The 16,732-nt window shown below is 47.0% G+C and overlaps 7 non-coding genes and 2 pseudogenes across 7 annotated transcripts; all 9 read right to left on the reverse strand.

Moving 5' to 3' along the window:
- Positions 1–889: 889 nt before the first annotated feature.
- Positions 890–1,080, reverse strand: LOC130323087 (U2 spliceosomal RNA). The gene has a single exon (XR_008868464.1). It is a non-coding gene; the product is annotated as a U2 spliceosomal RNA (small nuclear RNA).
- Positions 1,081–3,163: 2,083 nt separating this feature from the next.
- Positions 3,164–3,354, reverse strand: LOC130323083 (U2 spliceosomal RNA). The gene has a single exon (XR_008868460.1). It is a non-coding gene; the product is annotated as a U2 spliceosomal RNA (small nuclear RNA).
- Positions 3,355–5,444: 2,090 nt separating this feature from the next.
- On the reverse strand, positions 5,445–5,635 carry LOC130323075 (U2 spliceosomal RNA). The gene has a single exon (XR_008868453.1). It is a non-coding gene; the product is annotated as a U2 spliceosomal RNA (small nuclear RNA).
- Positions 5,636–7,727: 2,092 nt separating this feature from the next.
- On the reverse strand, positions 7,728–7,918 carry LOC130323093 (U2 spliceosomal RNA). The gene has a single exon (XR_008868467.1). It is a non-coding gene; the product is annotated as a U2 spliceosomal RNA (small nuclear RNA).
- A 2,097-nt stretch (positions 7,919–10,015) lies between these two features.
- LOC130323088 (U2 spliceosomal RNA) lies at positions 10,016–10,196 on the reverse strand (annotated as a pseudogene).
- Positions 10,197–10,890: 694 nt separating this feature from the next.
- On the reverse strand, positions 10,891–11,078 carry LOC130323090 (U2 spliceosomal RNA). Its single transcript, XR_008868465.1, has one exon. It is a non-coding gene; the product is annotated as a U2 spliceosomal RNA (small nuclear RNA).
- Positions 11,079–13,163: 2,085 nt separating this feature from the next.
- LOC130323089 (U2 spliceosomal RNA) lies at positions 13,164–13,344 on the reverse strand (annotated as a pseudogene).
- Positions 13,345–14,038: 694 nt separating this feature from the next.
- Positions 14,039–14,226, reverse strand: LOC130323091 (U2 spliceosomal RNA). The gene has a single exon (XR_008868466.1). It is a non-coding gene; the product is annotated as a U2 spliceosomal RNA (small nuclear RNA).
- Positions 14,227–16,312: 2,086 nt separating this feature from the next.
- Positions 16,313–16,503, reverse strand: LOC130323094 (U2 spliceosomal RNA). The gene has a single exon (XR_008868468.1). It is a non-coding gene; the product is annotated as a U2 spliceosomal RNA (small nuclear RNA).
- Between the last annotated feature and the right edge of the window lie 229 nt (positions 16,504–16,732).

Raw genomic sequence — 16,732 nt, forward strand, 5'->3', positions numbered from 1 at the left:
CAGGCCAAATATGTGTGACATTTCTGCGACTTTAGCTTCTAGAGCATTTTTACAACATTATACATAGGTGCTGAATACATAAAAAGCGACTGTTCAGCGACAGACAAGTCGCATCGGCTGAAAGTAGGCCAGAATGTCAGTCCATGTTGGAGCAGGTTTAGATACAGTCTAAAGTATAGATCTCAAAGTCTGTGCACAGAATTTAGCAAGGGCCTCGCACCTTCTGATGCATCAGGTAGGTGCACAATAGCATAGCCTAACCCTCTGTACTTTGGTCTATATTGATGCGGGACATAGACAGCCAGCTGATGACCAATCCATTAGTGCAATGGATGGCTGGAAGCATTTGTCTTTGCCTTTGCAATACCACAGAAGCAATGCATGGTCAATGTACAGCAATGACACACCTGTGTGAACAGCCAGGAGACCCCCCCCCCCCCATGTTATGTTACATAGTAACATAGTTAGTACGGTCGAAAAAAGACATATGTCCATCAAGTTCAACCAGGGAATTAAGGGGTAGGGGTGTGGCGCGATATTGGGGAAGGGATGAGATTTTATATTTCTTCATAAGCATTAATCTTATTTTGTCAATTAGGAACATTCAGCACCCACCCGCTATCAAGGCAGCTGCCTATCATGTCATGCCCTACCTGCACAGGTGTGCTGGCTACTCAAATGATCCAATTAAGGAGGCCATTTAGTCAGCAGCAGCAGAAGTCCTGTGCCTGGACGCTCCAACAGCGGCCAGACACAAGCAGAAGCAGCAGAAGCAGCAGCAGCACCACCTTTTGTTTTTTGGCTGCAGCAGCAGCAAGGCCCACAGGGCTGGCTAGCTAGCAAGCAGGTAGCAATGAAAGTAGGAATCTTTCTTTTTAACCCTGTAAGGGGGTGGTGCACTGTACCCGAAGATACTGCCATATCGGGTCAATGCATAGGGCGACGGAAGCAAGCTTCGAAATCGGCCCCCGTTCTCAAAAATCCATTTAATATATGGTCCCCAGATAGGGGACGTATCAGATATTAAACTGATAAGAACAGATACTACACTTGATCTTAGCCAAAAGGCCGAGAAGCGATAACCGTGAAAGGGGCGGGCCCAACAAGGTGCCCTTCATGGGCACTATCACTGCTTGCTGTCAGGGAGGCTGCCAGACAATTTTCCATGCACACTCTGGGCTGGGGGGCAGTCAACCACCAGTACACACAGCAGAACCTAAACCCATACCATTATTGCTAAGCAGCAAGACAGGGGCCCATTGCACTCCCACGGGGCCTTTTTAAATGCAATCCATAACCCGGATTTGCCAGGAACCCTTCTTACTCCTCCTACTTGCATGTGACACTGGGCTTAGGATCTGCATAGGAAACACACACACAAGCACACACCTACCTTTGTTGCCTGCAGATGCCTCCTTGGCTGTCCCCAAACGGTATCAAACCAACACCCACGGGAAGCTGTAAGCATAGAGGACATGCCTGCACCCCATTGGACTTACCTGTGTGGGTTAAACCCGGGTTATTTGACAACCTATGGCGGTGATGGTTCTGCTCAGGCAGAGCAGTGCTGATGCTCCTCATAAAGCTGTCGCTGCTGTGAAGGTTCTAGGTGACATCACAAATCCCTATGGTTACATACACAACAAAGCTGGGTTGTTGTTGTTTACACTCTGCAAGGCCTGTGGAAGTGAGTGACATCATAGCACTGTAGTTCTGAGGGTTCTAGATGGATGCAACAATCTCCTGTTGCTTCTATGAAGGCCATAATAGACGACATCACCAAACAGCTCCATAGTCACATACACAGCAAAGGAGAGATGTTGTTTACACCTAGTGATGTCAGTGGTATTGAGTGACATCACAGCACAGTGCTAAGGCTCCTGGGCCTGGACACAGCAGCGGCTGCAATATCTCAACGGAGAATACGTTTATATATATGTGTGTGTGTGCGCGTATATATATATATATATATATATATATATATATATATATATATTTCTCCGCCGAAATCACTTTTAAACCCATTTCCACCTTTTTTTCCCTTCTCTTCCTCTTACTTTTTTTTCACGTTTTTTTACGTTTTTCTCCTTTTCGCCTCTTTTCTGGGCGTATTATTCTTCTTTTTCTTCTTTTTTTTCGTCTAATGCATACCCCATCAGTGCAGCAATGCTTATTCAATACCGCCAGCAGATGGAGACACTGGGGGATAATTTTCTAAGGATTTATACTGATTTTTCCTGTCTGAATTTGTCGCACAGAAAGTTGCAGGCCAAATATGTGTGACATTTCTGCGACTTTAGCTTCTAGAGCATTTTTACAACATTATACATAGGTGCTGAATACATAAAAAGCGACTGTTCAGCGACAGACAAGTCGCATCGGCTGAAAGTAGGCCAGAATGTCAGTCCATGTTGGAGCAGGTTTAGATACAGTCTAAAGTATAGATCTCAAAGTCTGTGCACAGAATTTAGCAAGGGCCTCGCACCTTCTGATGCATCAGGTAGGTGCACAATAGCATAGCCTAACCCTCTGTACTTTGGTCTATATTGATGCGGGACATAGACAGCCAGCTGATGACCAATCCATTAGTGCAATGGATGGCTGGAAGCATTTGTCTTTGCCTTTGCAATACCACAGAAGCAATGCATGGTCAATGTACAGCAATGACACACCTGTGTGAACAGCCAGGAGACCCCCCCCCCCCCCCCCATGTTATGTTACATAGTTACATAGTTAGTACGGTCGAAAAAAGACATATGTCCATCAAGTTCAACCAGGGAATTAAGGGGTAGGGGTGTGGCGCGATATTGGGGAAGGGATGAGATTTTATATTTCTTCATAAGCATTAATCTTATTTTGTCAATTAGGAACATTCAGCACCCACCCGCTATCAAGGCAGCTGCCTATCATGTCATGCCCTACCTGCACAGGTGTGCTGGCTACTCAAATGATCCAATTAAGGAGGCCATTTAGTCAGCAGCAGCAGAAGTCCTGTGCCTGGACGCTCCAACAGCGGCCAGACACAAGCAGAAGCAGAAGCAGCAGCAGCACCACCTTTTGTTTTTTGGCTGCAGCAGCAGCAAGGCCCACAGGGCTGGCTAGCTGGCTAGCCAGCAAGCAGGTAGCAATGAAAGTAGGAATCTTTCTTTTTAACCCTGTAAGGGGGTGGTGCACTGTACCCGAAGATACTGCCATATCGGGTCAATGCATAGGGCGACGGAAGCAAGCTTCGAAATCGGCCCCCGTTCTCAAAAATCCATTTAATATATGGTCCCCAGATAGGGGACGTATCAGATATTAAACTGATAAGAACAGATACTACACTTGATCTTAGCCAAAAAGCCGAGAAGCGATAACCGTGAAAGGGGCGGGCCCAACAAGGTGCCCTTCATGGGCACTATCACTGCTTGCTGTCAGGGAGGCTGCCAGACAATTTTCCATGCACACTCTGGGCTGGGGGGCAGTCAACCACCAGTACACACAGCAGAACCTAAACCCATACCATTATTGCTAAGCAGCAAGACAGGGGCCCATTGCACTCCCACGGGGCCTTTTTAAATGCAATCCATAACCCGGATTTGCCAGGAACCCTTCTTACTCCTCCTACTTGCATGTGACACTGGGCTTAGGATCTGCATAGGAAACACACACACAAGCACACACCTACCTTTGTTGCCTGCAGATGCCTCCTTGGCTGTCCCCAAACGGTATCAAACCAACACCCACGGGAAGCTGTAAGCATAGAGGACATGCCTGCACCCCATTGGACTTACCTGTGTGGGTTAAACCCGGGTTATTTGACAACCTATGGCGGTGATGGTTCTGCTCAGGCAGAGCAGTGCTGATGCTCCTCATAAAGCTGTCGCTGCTGTGAAGGTTCTAGGTGACATCACAAATCCCTATGGTTACATACACAACAAAGCTGGGTTGTTGTTGTTTACACTCTGCAAGGCCTGTGGAAGTGAGTGACATCATAGCACTGTAGTTCTGAGGGTTCTAGATGGATGCAACAATCTCCTGTTGCTTCTATGAAGGCCATAATAGACGACATCACCAAACAGCTCCATAGTCACATACACAGCAAAGGAGAGATGTTGTTTACACCTAGTGATGTCAGTGGTATTGAGTGACATCACAGCACAGTGCTAAGGCTCCTGGGCCTGGACACAGCAGCGGCTGCAATATCTCAACGGAGAATACGTTTATATATATGTGTGTGTGTGCGCGTATATATATATATATATATATATATATATATATATATATATATATTTCTCCGCCGAAATCACTTTTAAACCCATTTCCACCTTTTTTTCCCTTCTCTTCCTCTTACTTTTTTTTCACGTTTTTTTACGTTTTTCTCCTTTTCGCCTCTTTTCTGGGCGTATTATTCTTCTTTTTCTTCTTTTTTTTCGTCTAATGCATACCCCATCAGTGCAGCAATGCTTATTCAATACCGCCAGCAGATGGAGACACTGGGGGATAATTTTCTAAGGATTTATACTGATTTTTCCTGTCTGAATTTGTCGCACAGAAAGTTGCAGGCCAAATATGTGTGACATTTCTGCGACTTTAGCTTCTAGAGCATTTTTACAACATTATACATAGGTGCTGAATACATAAAAAGCGACTGTTCAGCGACAGACAAGTCGCATCGGCTGAAAGTAGGCCAGAATGTCAGTCCATGTTGGAGCAGGTTTAGATACAGTCTAAAGTATAGATCTCAAAGTCTGTGCACAGAATTTAGCAAGGGCCTCGCGCCTTCTGATGCATCAGGTAGGTGCACAATAGCATAGCCTAACCCTCTGTACTTTGGTCTATATTGATGCGGGACATAGACAGCCAGCTGATGACCAATCCATTAGTGCAATGGATGGCTGGAAGCATTTGTCTTTGCCTTTGCAATACCACAGAAGCAATGCATGGTCAATGTACAGCAATGACACACCTGTGTGAACAGCCAGGAGACCCCCCCCCCCCCATGTTATGTTACATAGTTACATAGTTAGTACGGTCGAAAAAAGACATATGTCCATCAAGTTCAACCAGGGAATTAAGGGGTAGGGGTGTGGCGCGATATTGGGGAAGGGATGAGATTTTATATTTCTTCATAAGCATTAATCTTATTTTGTCAATTAGGAACATTCAGCACCCACCCGCTATCAAGGCAGCTGCCTATCATGTCATGCCCTACCTGCACAGGTGTGCTGGCTACTCAAATGATCCAATTAAGGAGGCCATTTAGTCAGCAGCAGCAGAAGTCCTGTGCCTGGACGCTCCAACAGCGGCCAGACACAAGCAGAAGCAGAAGCAGCAGAAGCAGCAGCAGCACCACCTTTTGTTTTTTGGCTGCAGCAGCAGCAAGGCCCACAGGGCTGGCTAGCTGGCTAGCCAGCAAGCAGGTAGCAATGAAAGTAGGAATCTTTCTTTTTAACCCTGTAAGGGGGTGGTGCACTGTACCCGAAGATACTGCCATATCGGGTCAATGCATAGGGCGACGGAAGCAAGCTTCAAAATCGGCCCCCGTTCTCAAAAATCCATTTAATATATGGTCCCCAGATAGGGGACGTATCAGATATTAAACTGATAAGAACAGATACTACACTTGATCTTAGCCAAAAGGCCGAGAAGCGATAACCGTGAAAGGGGCGGGCCCAACAAGGTGCCCTTCATGGGCACTATCACTGCTTGCTGTCAGGGAGGCTGCCAGACAATTTTCCATGCACACTCTGGGCTGGGGGGCAGTCAACCACCAGTACACACAGCAGAACCTAAACCCATACCATTATTGCTAAGCAGCAAGACAGGGGCCCATTGCACTCCCACGGGGCCTTTTTAAATGCAATCCATAACCCGGATTTGCCAGGAACCCTTCTTACTCCTCCTACTTGCATGTGACACTGGGCTTAGGATCTGCATAGGAAACACACACACAAGCACACACCTACCTTTGTTGCCTGCAGATGCCTCCTTGGCTGTCCCCAAACGGTATCAAACCAACACCCACGGGAAGCTGTAAGCATAGAGGACATGCCTGCACCCCATTGGACTTACCTGTGTGGGTTAAACCCGGGTTATTTGACAACCTATGGCGGTGATGGTTCTGCTCAGGCAGAGCAGTGCTGATGCTCCTCATAAAGCTGTCGCTGCTGTGAAGGTTCTAGGTGACATCACAAATCCCTATGGTTACATACACAACAAAGCTGGGTTGTTGTTGTTTACACTCTGCAAGGCCTGTGGAAGTGAGTGACATCATAGCACTGTAGTTCTGAGGGTTCTAGATGGATGCAACAATCTCCTGTTGCTTCTATGAAGGCCATAATAGACGACATCACCAAACAGCTCCATAGTCACATACACAGCAAAGGAGAGATGTTGTTTACACCTAGTGATGTCAGTGGTATTGAGTGACATCACAGCACAGTGCTAAGGCTCCTGGGCCTGGACACAGCAGCGGCTGCAATATCTCAACGGAGAATACGTTTATATATATGTGTGTGTGTGCGCGTATATATATATATATATATATATATATATATATATATATATATTTCTCCGCCGAAATCACTTTTAAACCCATTTCCACCTTTTTTTCCCTTCTCTTCCTCTTACTTTTTTTTCACGTTTTTTTACGTTTTTCTCCTTTTCGCCTCTTTTCTGGGCGTATTATTCTTCTTTTTCTTCTTTTTTTTCGTCTAATGCATACCCCATCAGTGCAGCAATGCTTATTCAATACCGCCAGCAGATGGAGACACTGGGGGATAATTTTCTAAGGATTTATACTGATTTTTCCTGTCTGAATTTGTCGCACAGAAAGTTGCAGGCCAAATATGTGTGACATTTCTGCGACTTTAGCTTCTAGAGCATTTTTACAATATTATACATAGGTGCTGAATACATAAAAAGCGACTGTTCAGCGACAGACAAGTCGCATCGGCTGAAAGTAGGCCAGAATGTCAGTCCATGTTGGAGCAGGTTTAGATACAGTCTAAAGTATAGATCTCAAAGTCTGTGCACAGAATTTAGCAAGGGCCTCGCACCTTCTGATGCATCAGGTAGGTGCACAATAGCATAGCCTAACCCTCTGTACTTTGGTCTATATTGATGCGGGACATAGACAGCCAGCTGATGACCAATCCATTAGTGCAATGGATGGCTGGAAGCATTTGTCTTTGCCTTTGCAATACCACAGAAGCAATGCATGGTCAATGTACAGCAATGACACACCTGTGTGAACAGCCAGGAGACCCCCCCCCCCCCCCCCATGTTATGTTACATAGTTACATAGTTAGTACGGTCGAAAAAAGACATATGTCCATCAAGTTCAACCAGGGAATTAAGGGGTAGGGGTGTGGCGCGATATTGGGGAAGGGATGAGATTTTATATTTCTTCATAAGCATTAATCTTATTTTGTCAATTAGGAACATTCAGCACCCACCCGCTATCAAGGCAGCTGCCTATCATGTCATGCCCTACCTGCACAGGTGTGCTGGCTACTCAAATGATCCAATTAAGGAGGCCATTTAGTCAGCAGCAGCAGAAGTCCTGTGCCTGGACGCTCCAACAGCGGCCAGACACAAGCAGAAGCAGAAGCAGCAGAAGCAGCAGCAGCACCACCTTTTGTTTTTTGGCTGCAGCAGCAGCAAGGCCCACAGGGCTGGCTAGCTGGCTAGCCAGCAAGCAGGTAGCAATGAAAGTAGGAATCTTTCTTTTTAACCCTGTAAGGGGGTGGTGCACTGTACCCGAAGATACTGCCATATCGGGTCAATGCATAGGGCGACGGAAGCAAGCTTCGAAATCGGCCCCCGTTCTCAAAAATCCATTTAATATATGGTCCCCAGATAGGGGACGTATCAGATATTAAACTGATAAGAACAGATACTACACTTGATCTTAGCCAAAAGGCCGAGAAGCGATAACCGTGAAAGGGGCGGGCCCAACAAGGTGCCCTTCATGGGCACTATCACTGCTTGCTGTCAGGGAGGCTGCCAGACAATTTTCCATGCACACTCTGGGCTGGGGGGCAGTCAACCACCAGTACACACAGCAGAACCTAAACCCATACCATTATTGCTAAGCAGCAAGACAGGGGCCCATTGCACTCCCACGGGGCCTTTTTAAATGCAATCCATAACCCGGATTTGCCAGGAACCCTTCTTACTCCTCCTACTTGCATGTGACACTGGGCTTAGGATCTGCATAGGAAACACACACACAAGCACACACCTACCTTTGTTGCCTGCAGATGCCTCCTTGGCTGTCCCCAAACGGTATCAAACCAACACCCACGGGAAGCTGTAAGCATAGAGGACATGCCTGCACCCCATTGGACTTACCTGTGTGGGTTAAACCCGGGTTATTTGACAACCTATGGCGGTGATGGTTCTGCTCAGGCAGAGCAGTGCTGATGCTCCTCATAAAGCTGTCGCTGCTGTGAAGGTTCTAGGTGACATCACAAATCCCTATGGTTACATACACAACAAAGCTGGGTTGTTGTTGTTTACACTCTGCAAGGCCTGTGGAAGTGAGTGACATCATAGCACTGTAGTTCTGAGGGTTCTAGATGGATGCAACAATCTCCTGTTGCTTCTATGAAGGCCATAATAGACGACATCACCAAACAGCTCCATAGTCACATACACAGCAAAGGAGAGATGTTGTTTACACCTAGTGATGTCAGTGGTATTGAGTGACATCACAGCACAGTGCTAAGGCTCCTGGGCCTGGACACAGCAGCGGCTGCAATATCTCAACGGAGAATACGTTTATATATATGTGTGTGTGTGCGCGTATATATATATATATATATATATATATATATATATATATATATATATATTTCTCCGCCGAAATCACTTTTAAACCCATTTCCACCTTTTTTTCCCTTCTCTTCCTCTTACATTTTTTTTTTTCACGTTTTTTTACGTTTTTCTCCTTTTCGCCTCTTTTCTGGGCGTATTATTCTTCTTTTTCTTCTTTTTTTTCGTCTAATGCATACCCCATCAGTGCAGCAATGCTTATTCAATACCGCCAGCAGATGGAGACACTGGGGGATAATTTTCTAAGGATTTATACTGATTTTTCCTGTCTGAATTTGTCGCACAGAAAGTTGCAGGCCAAATATGTGTGACATTTCTGCGACTTTAGCTTCTAGAGCATTTTTACAACATTATACATAGGTGCTGAATACATAAAAAGCGACTGTTCAGCGACAGACAAGTCGCATCGGCTGAAAGTAGGCCAGAATGTCAGTCCATGTTGGAGCAGGTTTAGATACAGTCTAAAGTATAGATCTCAAAGTCTGTGCACAGAATTTAGCAAGGGCCTCGCACCTTCTGATGCATCAGGTAGGTGCACAATAGCATAGCCTAACCCTCTGTACTTTGGTCTATATTGATGCGGGACATAGACAGCCAGCTGATGACCAATCCATTAGTGCAATGGATGGCTGGAAGCATTTGTCTTTGCCTTTGCAATACCACAGAAGCAATGCATGGTCAATGTACAGCAATGACACACCTGTGTGAACAGCCAGGAGACCCCCCCCCCCCATGTTATGTTACATAGTTACATAGTTAGTACGGTCGAAAAAAGACATATGTCCATCAAGTTCAACCAGGGAATTAAGGGGTAGGGGTGTGGCGCGATATTGGGGAAGGGATGAGATTTTATATTTCTTCATAAGCATTAATCTTATTTTGTCAATTAGGAACATTCAGCACCCACCCGCTATCAAGGCAGCTGCCTATCATGTCATGCCCTACCTGCACAGGTGTGCTGGCTACTCAAATGATCCAATTAAGGAGGCCATTTAGTCAGCAGCAGCAGAAGTCCTGTGCCTGGACGCTCCAACAGCGGCCAGACACAAGCAGAAGCAGAAGCAGCAGAAGCAGCAGCAGCACCACCTTTTGTTTTTTGGCTGCAGCAGCAGCAAGGCCCACAGGGCTGGCTAGCTGGCTAGCCAGCAAGCAGGTAGCAATGAAAGTAGGAATCTTTCTTTTTAACCCTGTAAGGGGGTGGTGCACTGTACCCGAAGATACTGTCATATCGGGTCAATGCATAGGGCGACGGAAGCAAGCTTCGAAATCGGCCCCCGTTCTCAAAAATCCATTTAATATATGGTCCCCAGATAGGGGACGTATCAGATATTAAACTGATAAGAACAGATTTTTTTTTTTTTTTTTTTAAAAGCCGAGGAACGTGCTTTCGATTCACCCAAAGTGCAAGAAAAAGTGCAAACGTGTTACACTAAAAAAACGTGCACAAAGGATGCGGTCTATCGCAAGCCCTTCTCCGATAGGAGAGAGGCCCCCCAACAAACCTTACCCTTCGCCTCCGGACCAAAAGGTACCTGCGAGGTTCCAGGTTCGATGTCCCTTTTCGCCGAAGCTACTAGGGGACCACAAATGCTCCCGGCATCCCCCTTGGCGTTAGCCAAGGTATCTGCCCGCAGAGCCGATTACGGTAGGTACCCTGCCAAAGCAGGAGTACCCGGGGTGTTTGCAGGGAGGTGCGGAACCTAATGGCCACACACACCTCCCCTAGACCGCCAGGAGGGACACCCAGAAGGGCTACCGCATCCTGACCAATCCTGTGAACACACAACACGCAAAAAGTGACACAGTGAGACAAAAAAGAAATAAATAAGTGAATGTGTGCAGATATACTGCCCGGACATCCGGCCGGATCTATAAAAATTTCTCTGATCCTAGCCAGAAGGCCGGGAATCAAGAGGTGAGTGCCACAAGGTGAAGAGATTATGGTGCCCGTGCTTCAACTCAGTGAGCCTATCCTCCCAGTGAGTTTCGGCACCTCGGGGTCACCACTCCCCGAGGCACAAAAGTACCTCGGCTCTAGACCCTCTCAGCCTCATGGCGAGACCCGGAGGGAACAGGTCACATCGGGGCAGCCGTCGAGCTGATTCCTCAGAACCAGCCCCGGAAAGCCCTGGTACACCTGCATCCTCCATGCAGCACCCATCCCCACCAGCCCCATACCGGCGTTACTGTCCACCGGCATGAAAAACTGATAAGAACAGATACTACACTTGATCTTAGCCAAAAGGCCGAGAAGCGATAACCGTGAAAGGGGCGGGCCCAACAAGGTGCCCTTCATGGGCACTATCACTGCTTGCTGTCAGGGAGGCTGCCAGACAATTTTCCATGCACACTCTGGGCTGGGGGGCAGTCAACCACCAGTACACACAGCAGAACCTAAACCCATACCATTATTGCTAAGCAGCAAGACAGGGGCCCATTGCACTCCCACGGGGCCTTTTTAAATGCAATCCATAACCCGGATTTGCCAGGAACCCTTCTTACTCCTCCTACTTGCATGTGACACTGGGCTTAGGATCTGCATAGGAAACACACACACAAGCACACACCTACCTTTGTTGCCTGCAGATGCCTCCTTGGCTGTCCCCAAACGGTATCAAACCAACACCCACGGGAAGCTGTAAGCATAGAGGACATGCCTGCACCCCATTGGACTTACCTGTGTGGGTTAAACCCGGGTTATTTGACAACCTATGGCGGTGATGGTTCTGCTCAGGCAGAGCAGTGCTGATGCTCCTCATAAAGCTGTCGCTGCTGTGAAGGTTCTAGGTGACATCACAAATCCCTATGGTTACATACACAACAAAGCTGGGTTGTTGTTGTTTACACTCTGCAAGGCCTGTGGAAGTGAGTGACATCATAGCACTGTAGTTCTGAGGGTTCTAGATGGATGCAACAATCTCCTGTTGCTTCTATGAAGGCCATAATAGACGACATCACCAAACAGCTCCATAGTCACATACACAGCAAAGGAGAGATGTTGTTTACACCTAGTGATGTCAGTGGTATTGAGTGACATCACAGCACAGTGCTAAGGCTCCTGGGCCTGGACACAGCAGCGGCTGCAATATCTCAACGGAGAATACGTTTATATATATGTGTGTGTGTGCGCGTATATATATATATATATATATATATATATATATATATATATTTCTCCGCCGAAATCACTTTTAAACCCATTTCCACCTTTTTTTCCCTTCTCTTCCTCTTACTTTTTTTTCACGTTTTTTTACGTTTTTCTCCTTTTCGCCTCTTTTCTGGGCGTATTATTCTTCTTTTTCTTCTTTTTTTTCGTCTAATGCATACCCCATCAGTGCAGCAATGCTTATTCAATACCGCCAGCAGATGGAGACACTGGGGGATAATTTTCTAAGGATTTATACTGATTTTTCCTGTCTGAATTTGTCGCACAGAAAGTTGCAGGCCAAATATGTGTGACATTTCTGCGACTTTAGCTTCTAGAGCATTTTTACAACATTATACATAGGTGCTGAATACATAAAAAGCGACTGTTCAGCGACAGACAAGTCGCATCGGCTGAAAGTAGGCCAGAATGTCAGTCCATGTTGGAGCAGGTTTAGATACAGTCTAAAGTATAGATCTCAAAGTCTGTGCACAGAATTTAGCAAGGGCCTCGCACCTTCTGATGCATCAGGTAGGTGCACAATAGCATAGCCTAACCCTCTGTACTTTGGTCTATATTGATGCGGGACATAGACAGCCAGCTGATGACCAATCCATTAGTGCAATGGATGGCTGGAAGCATTTGTCTTTGCCTTTGCAATACCACAGAAGCAATGCATGGTCAATGTACAGCAATGACACACCTGTGTGAACAGCCAGGAGACCCCCCCCCCCCATGTTATGTTACATAGTTACATAGTTAGTACGGTCGAAAAAAGACATATGTCCATCAAGTTCAACCAGGGAATTAAGGGGTAGGGGTGTGGCGCGATATTGGGGAAGGGATGAGATTTTATATTTCTTCATAAGCATTAATCTTATTTTGTCAATTAGGAACATTCAGCACCCACCCGCTATCAAGGCAGCTGCCTATCATGTCATGCCCTACCTGCACAGGTGTGCTGGCTACTCAAATGATCCAATTAAGGAGGCCATTTAGTCAGCAGCAGCAGAAGTCCTGTGCCTGGACGCTCCAACAGCGGCCAGACACAAGCAGAAGCAGAAGCAGCAGAAGCAGCAGCAGCACCACCTTTTGTTTTTTGGCTGCAGCAGCAGCAAGGCCCACAGGGCTGGCTAGCTGGCTAGCCAGCAAGCAGGTAGCAATGAAAGTAGGAATCTTTCTTTTTAACCCTGTAAGGGGGTGGTGCACTGTACCCGAAGATACTGTCATATCGGGTCAATGCATAGGGCGACGGAAGCAAGCTTCGAAATCGGCCCCCGTTCTCAAAAATCCATTTAATATATGGTCCCCAGATAGGGGACGTATCAGATATTAAACTGATAAGAACAGATTTTTTTTTTTTTTTTTTTAAAAGCCGAGGAACGTGCTTTCGATTCACCCAAAGTGCAAGAAAAAGTGCAAACGTGTTACACTAAAAAAACGTGCACAAAGGATGCGGTCTATCGCAAGCCCTTCTCCGATAGGAGAGAGGCCCCCCAACAAACCTTACCCTTCGCCTCCGGACCAAAAGGTACCTGCGAGGTTCCAGGTTCGATGTCCCTTTTCGCCGAAGCTACTAGGGGACCACAAATGCTCCCGGCATCCCCCTTGGCGTTAGCCAAGGTATCTGCCCGCAGAGCCGATTACGGTAGGTACCCTGCCAAAGCAGGAGTACCCGGGGTGTTTGCAGGGAGGTGCGGAACCTAATGGCCACACACACCTCCCCTAGACCGCCAGGAGGGACACCCAGAAGGGCTACCGCATCCTGACCAATCCTGTGAACACACAACACGCAAAAAGTGACACAGTGAGACAAAAAAGAAATAAATAAGTGAATGTGTGCAGATATACTGCCCGGACATCCGGCCGGATCTATAAAAATTTCTCTGATCCTAGCCAGAAGGCCGGGAATCAAGAGGTGAGTGCCACAAGGTGAAGAGATTATGGTGCCCGTGCTTCAACTCAGTGAGCCTATCCTCCCAGTGAGTTTCGGCACCTCGGGGTCACCACTCCCCGAGGCACAAAAGTACCTCGGCTCTAGACCCTCTCAGCCTCATGGCGAGACCCGGAGGGAACAGGTCACATCGGGGCAGCCGTCGAGCTGATTCCTCAGAACCAGCCCCGGAAAGCCCTGGTACACCTGCATCCTCCATGCAGCACCCATCCCCACCAGCCCCATACCGGCGTTACTGTCCACCGGCATGAAAAACTGATAAGAACAGATACTACACTTGATCTTAGCCAAAAGGCCGAGAAGCGATAACCGTGAAAGGGGCGGGCCCAACAAGGTGCCCTTCATGGGCACTATCACTGCTTGCTGTCAGGGAGGCTGCCAGACAATTTTCCATGCACACTCTGGGCTGGGGGGCAGTCAACCACCAGTACACACAGCAGAACCTAAACCCATACCATTATTGCTAAGCAGCAAGACAGGGGCCCATTGCACTCCCACGGGGCCTTTTTAAATGCAATCCATAACCCGGATTTGCCAGGAACCCTTCTTACTCCTCCTACTTGCATGTGACACTGGGCTTAGGATCTGCATAGGAAACACACACACAAGCACACACCTACCTTTGTTGCCTGCAGATGCCTCCTTGGCTGTCCCCAAACGGTATCAAACCAACACCCACGGGAAGCTGTAAGCATAGAGGACATGCCTGCACCCCATTGGACTTACCTGTGTGGGTTAAACCCGGGTTATTTGACAACCTATGGCGGTGATGGTTCTGCTCAGGCAGAGCAGTGCTGATGCTCCTCATAAAGCTGTCGCTGCTGTGAAGGTTCTAGGTGACATCACAAATCCCTATGGTTACATACACAACAAAGCTGGGTTGTTGTTGTTTACACTCTGCAAGGCCTGTGGAAGTGAGTGACATCATAGCACTGTAGTTCTGAGGGTTCTAGATGGATGCAACAATCTCCTGTTGCTTCTATGAAGGCCATAATAGACGACATCACCAAACAGCTCCATAGTCACATACACAGCAAAGGAGAGATGTTGTTTACACCTAGTGATGTCAGTGGTATTGAGTGACATCACAGCACAGTGCTAAGGCTCCTGGGCCTGGACACAGCAGCGGCTGCAATATCTCAACGGAGAATACGTTTATATATATGTGTGTGTGTGCGCGTATATATATATATATATATATATATATATATATATATATATTTCTCCGCCGAAATCACTTTTAAACCCATTTCCACCTTTTTTTCCCTTCTCTTCCTCTTACTTTTTTTTCACGTTTTTTTACGTTTTTCTCCTTTTCGCCTCTTTTCTGGGCGTATTATTCTTCTTTTTCTTCTTTTTTTTCGTCTAATGCATACCCCATCAGTGCAGCAATGCTTATTCAATACCGCCAGCAGATGGAGACACTGGGGGATAATTTTCTAAGGATTTATACTGATTTTTCCTGTCTGAATTTGTCGCACAGAAAGTTGCAGGCCAAATATGTGTGACATTTCTGCGACTTTAGCTTCTAGAGCATTTTTACAACATTATACATAGGTGCTGAATACATAAAAAGCGACTGTTCAGCGACAGACAAGTCGCATCGGCTGAAAGTAGGCCAGAATGTCAGTCCATGTTGGAGCAGGTTTAGATACAGTCTAAAGTATAGATCTCAAAGTCTGTGCACAGAATTTAGCAAGGGCCTCGCACCTTCTGATGCATCAGGTAGGTGCACAATAGCATAGCCTAACCCTCTGTACTTTGGTCTATATTGATGCGGGACATAGACAGCCAGCTGATGACCAATCCATTAGTGCAATGGATGGCTGGAAGCATTTGTCTTTGCCTTTGCAATACCACAGAAGCAATGCATGGTCAATGTACAGCAATGACACACCTGTGTGAACAGCCAGGAGACCCCCCCCCCCCCATGTTATGTTACATAGTTACATAGTTAGTACGGTCGAAAAAAGACATATGTCCATCAAGTTCAACCAGGGAATTAAGGGGTAGGGGTGTGGCGCGATATTGGGGAAGGGATGAGATTTTATATTTCTTCATAAGCATTAATCTTATTTTGTCAATTAGGAACATTCAGCACCCACCCGCTATCAAGGCAGCTGCCTATCATGTCATGCCCTACCTGCACAGGTGTGCTGGCTACTCAAATGATCCAATTAAGGAGGCCATTTAGTCAGCAGCACCAGAAGTCCTGTGCCTGGACGCTCCAACAGCGGCCAGACACAAGCAGAAGCAGAAGCAGCAGAAGCAGCAGCAGCACCACCTTTTGTTTTTTGGCTGCAGCAGCAGCAAGGCCCACAGGGCTGGCTAGCTGGCTAGCCAGCAAGCAGGTAGCAATGAAAGTAGGAATCTTTCTTTTTAACCCTGTAAGGGGGTGGTGCACTGTACCCGAAGATACTGCCATATCGGGTCAATGCATAGGGCGACGGAAGCAAGCTTCGAAATCGGCCCCCGTTCTCAAAAATCCATTTAATATATGGTCCCCAGATAGGGGACGTATCAGATATTAAACTGATAAGAACAGATACTACACTTGATCTTAGCCAAAAGGCCGAGAAGCGATAACCGTGAAAGGGGCGGGCCCAACAAGGTGCCCTTCATGGGCACTATCACTGCTTGCTGTCAGGGAGGCTGCCAGACAATTTTCCATGCACACTCTGGGCTGGGGGGCAGTCAACCACCAGTACACACAGCAGAACCTAAACCCATACCATTATTGCTAAGCAGCAAGACAGGGGCCCATTGCACTCCCACGGGGCCTTTTTAAATGCAATCCATAACCCGGATTTGCC

This window comes from Hyla sarda, unplaced genomic scaffold (assembly GCF_029499605.1).
Source record: "Hyla sarda isolate aHylSar1 unplaced genomic scaffold, aHylSar1.hap1 scaffold_2425, whole genome shotgun sequence".
Classification (NCBI taxonomy): domain Eukaryota; kingdom Metazoa; phylum Chordata; class Amphibia; order Anura; family Hylidae; genus Hyla; species Hyla sarda.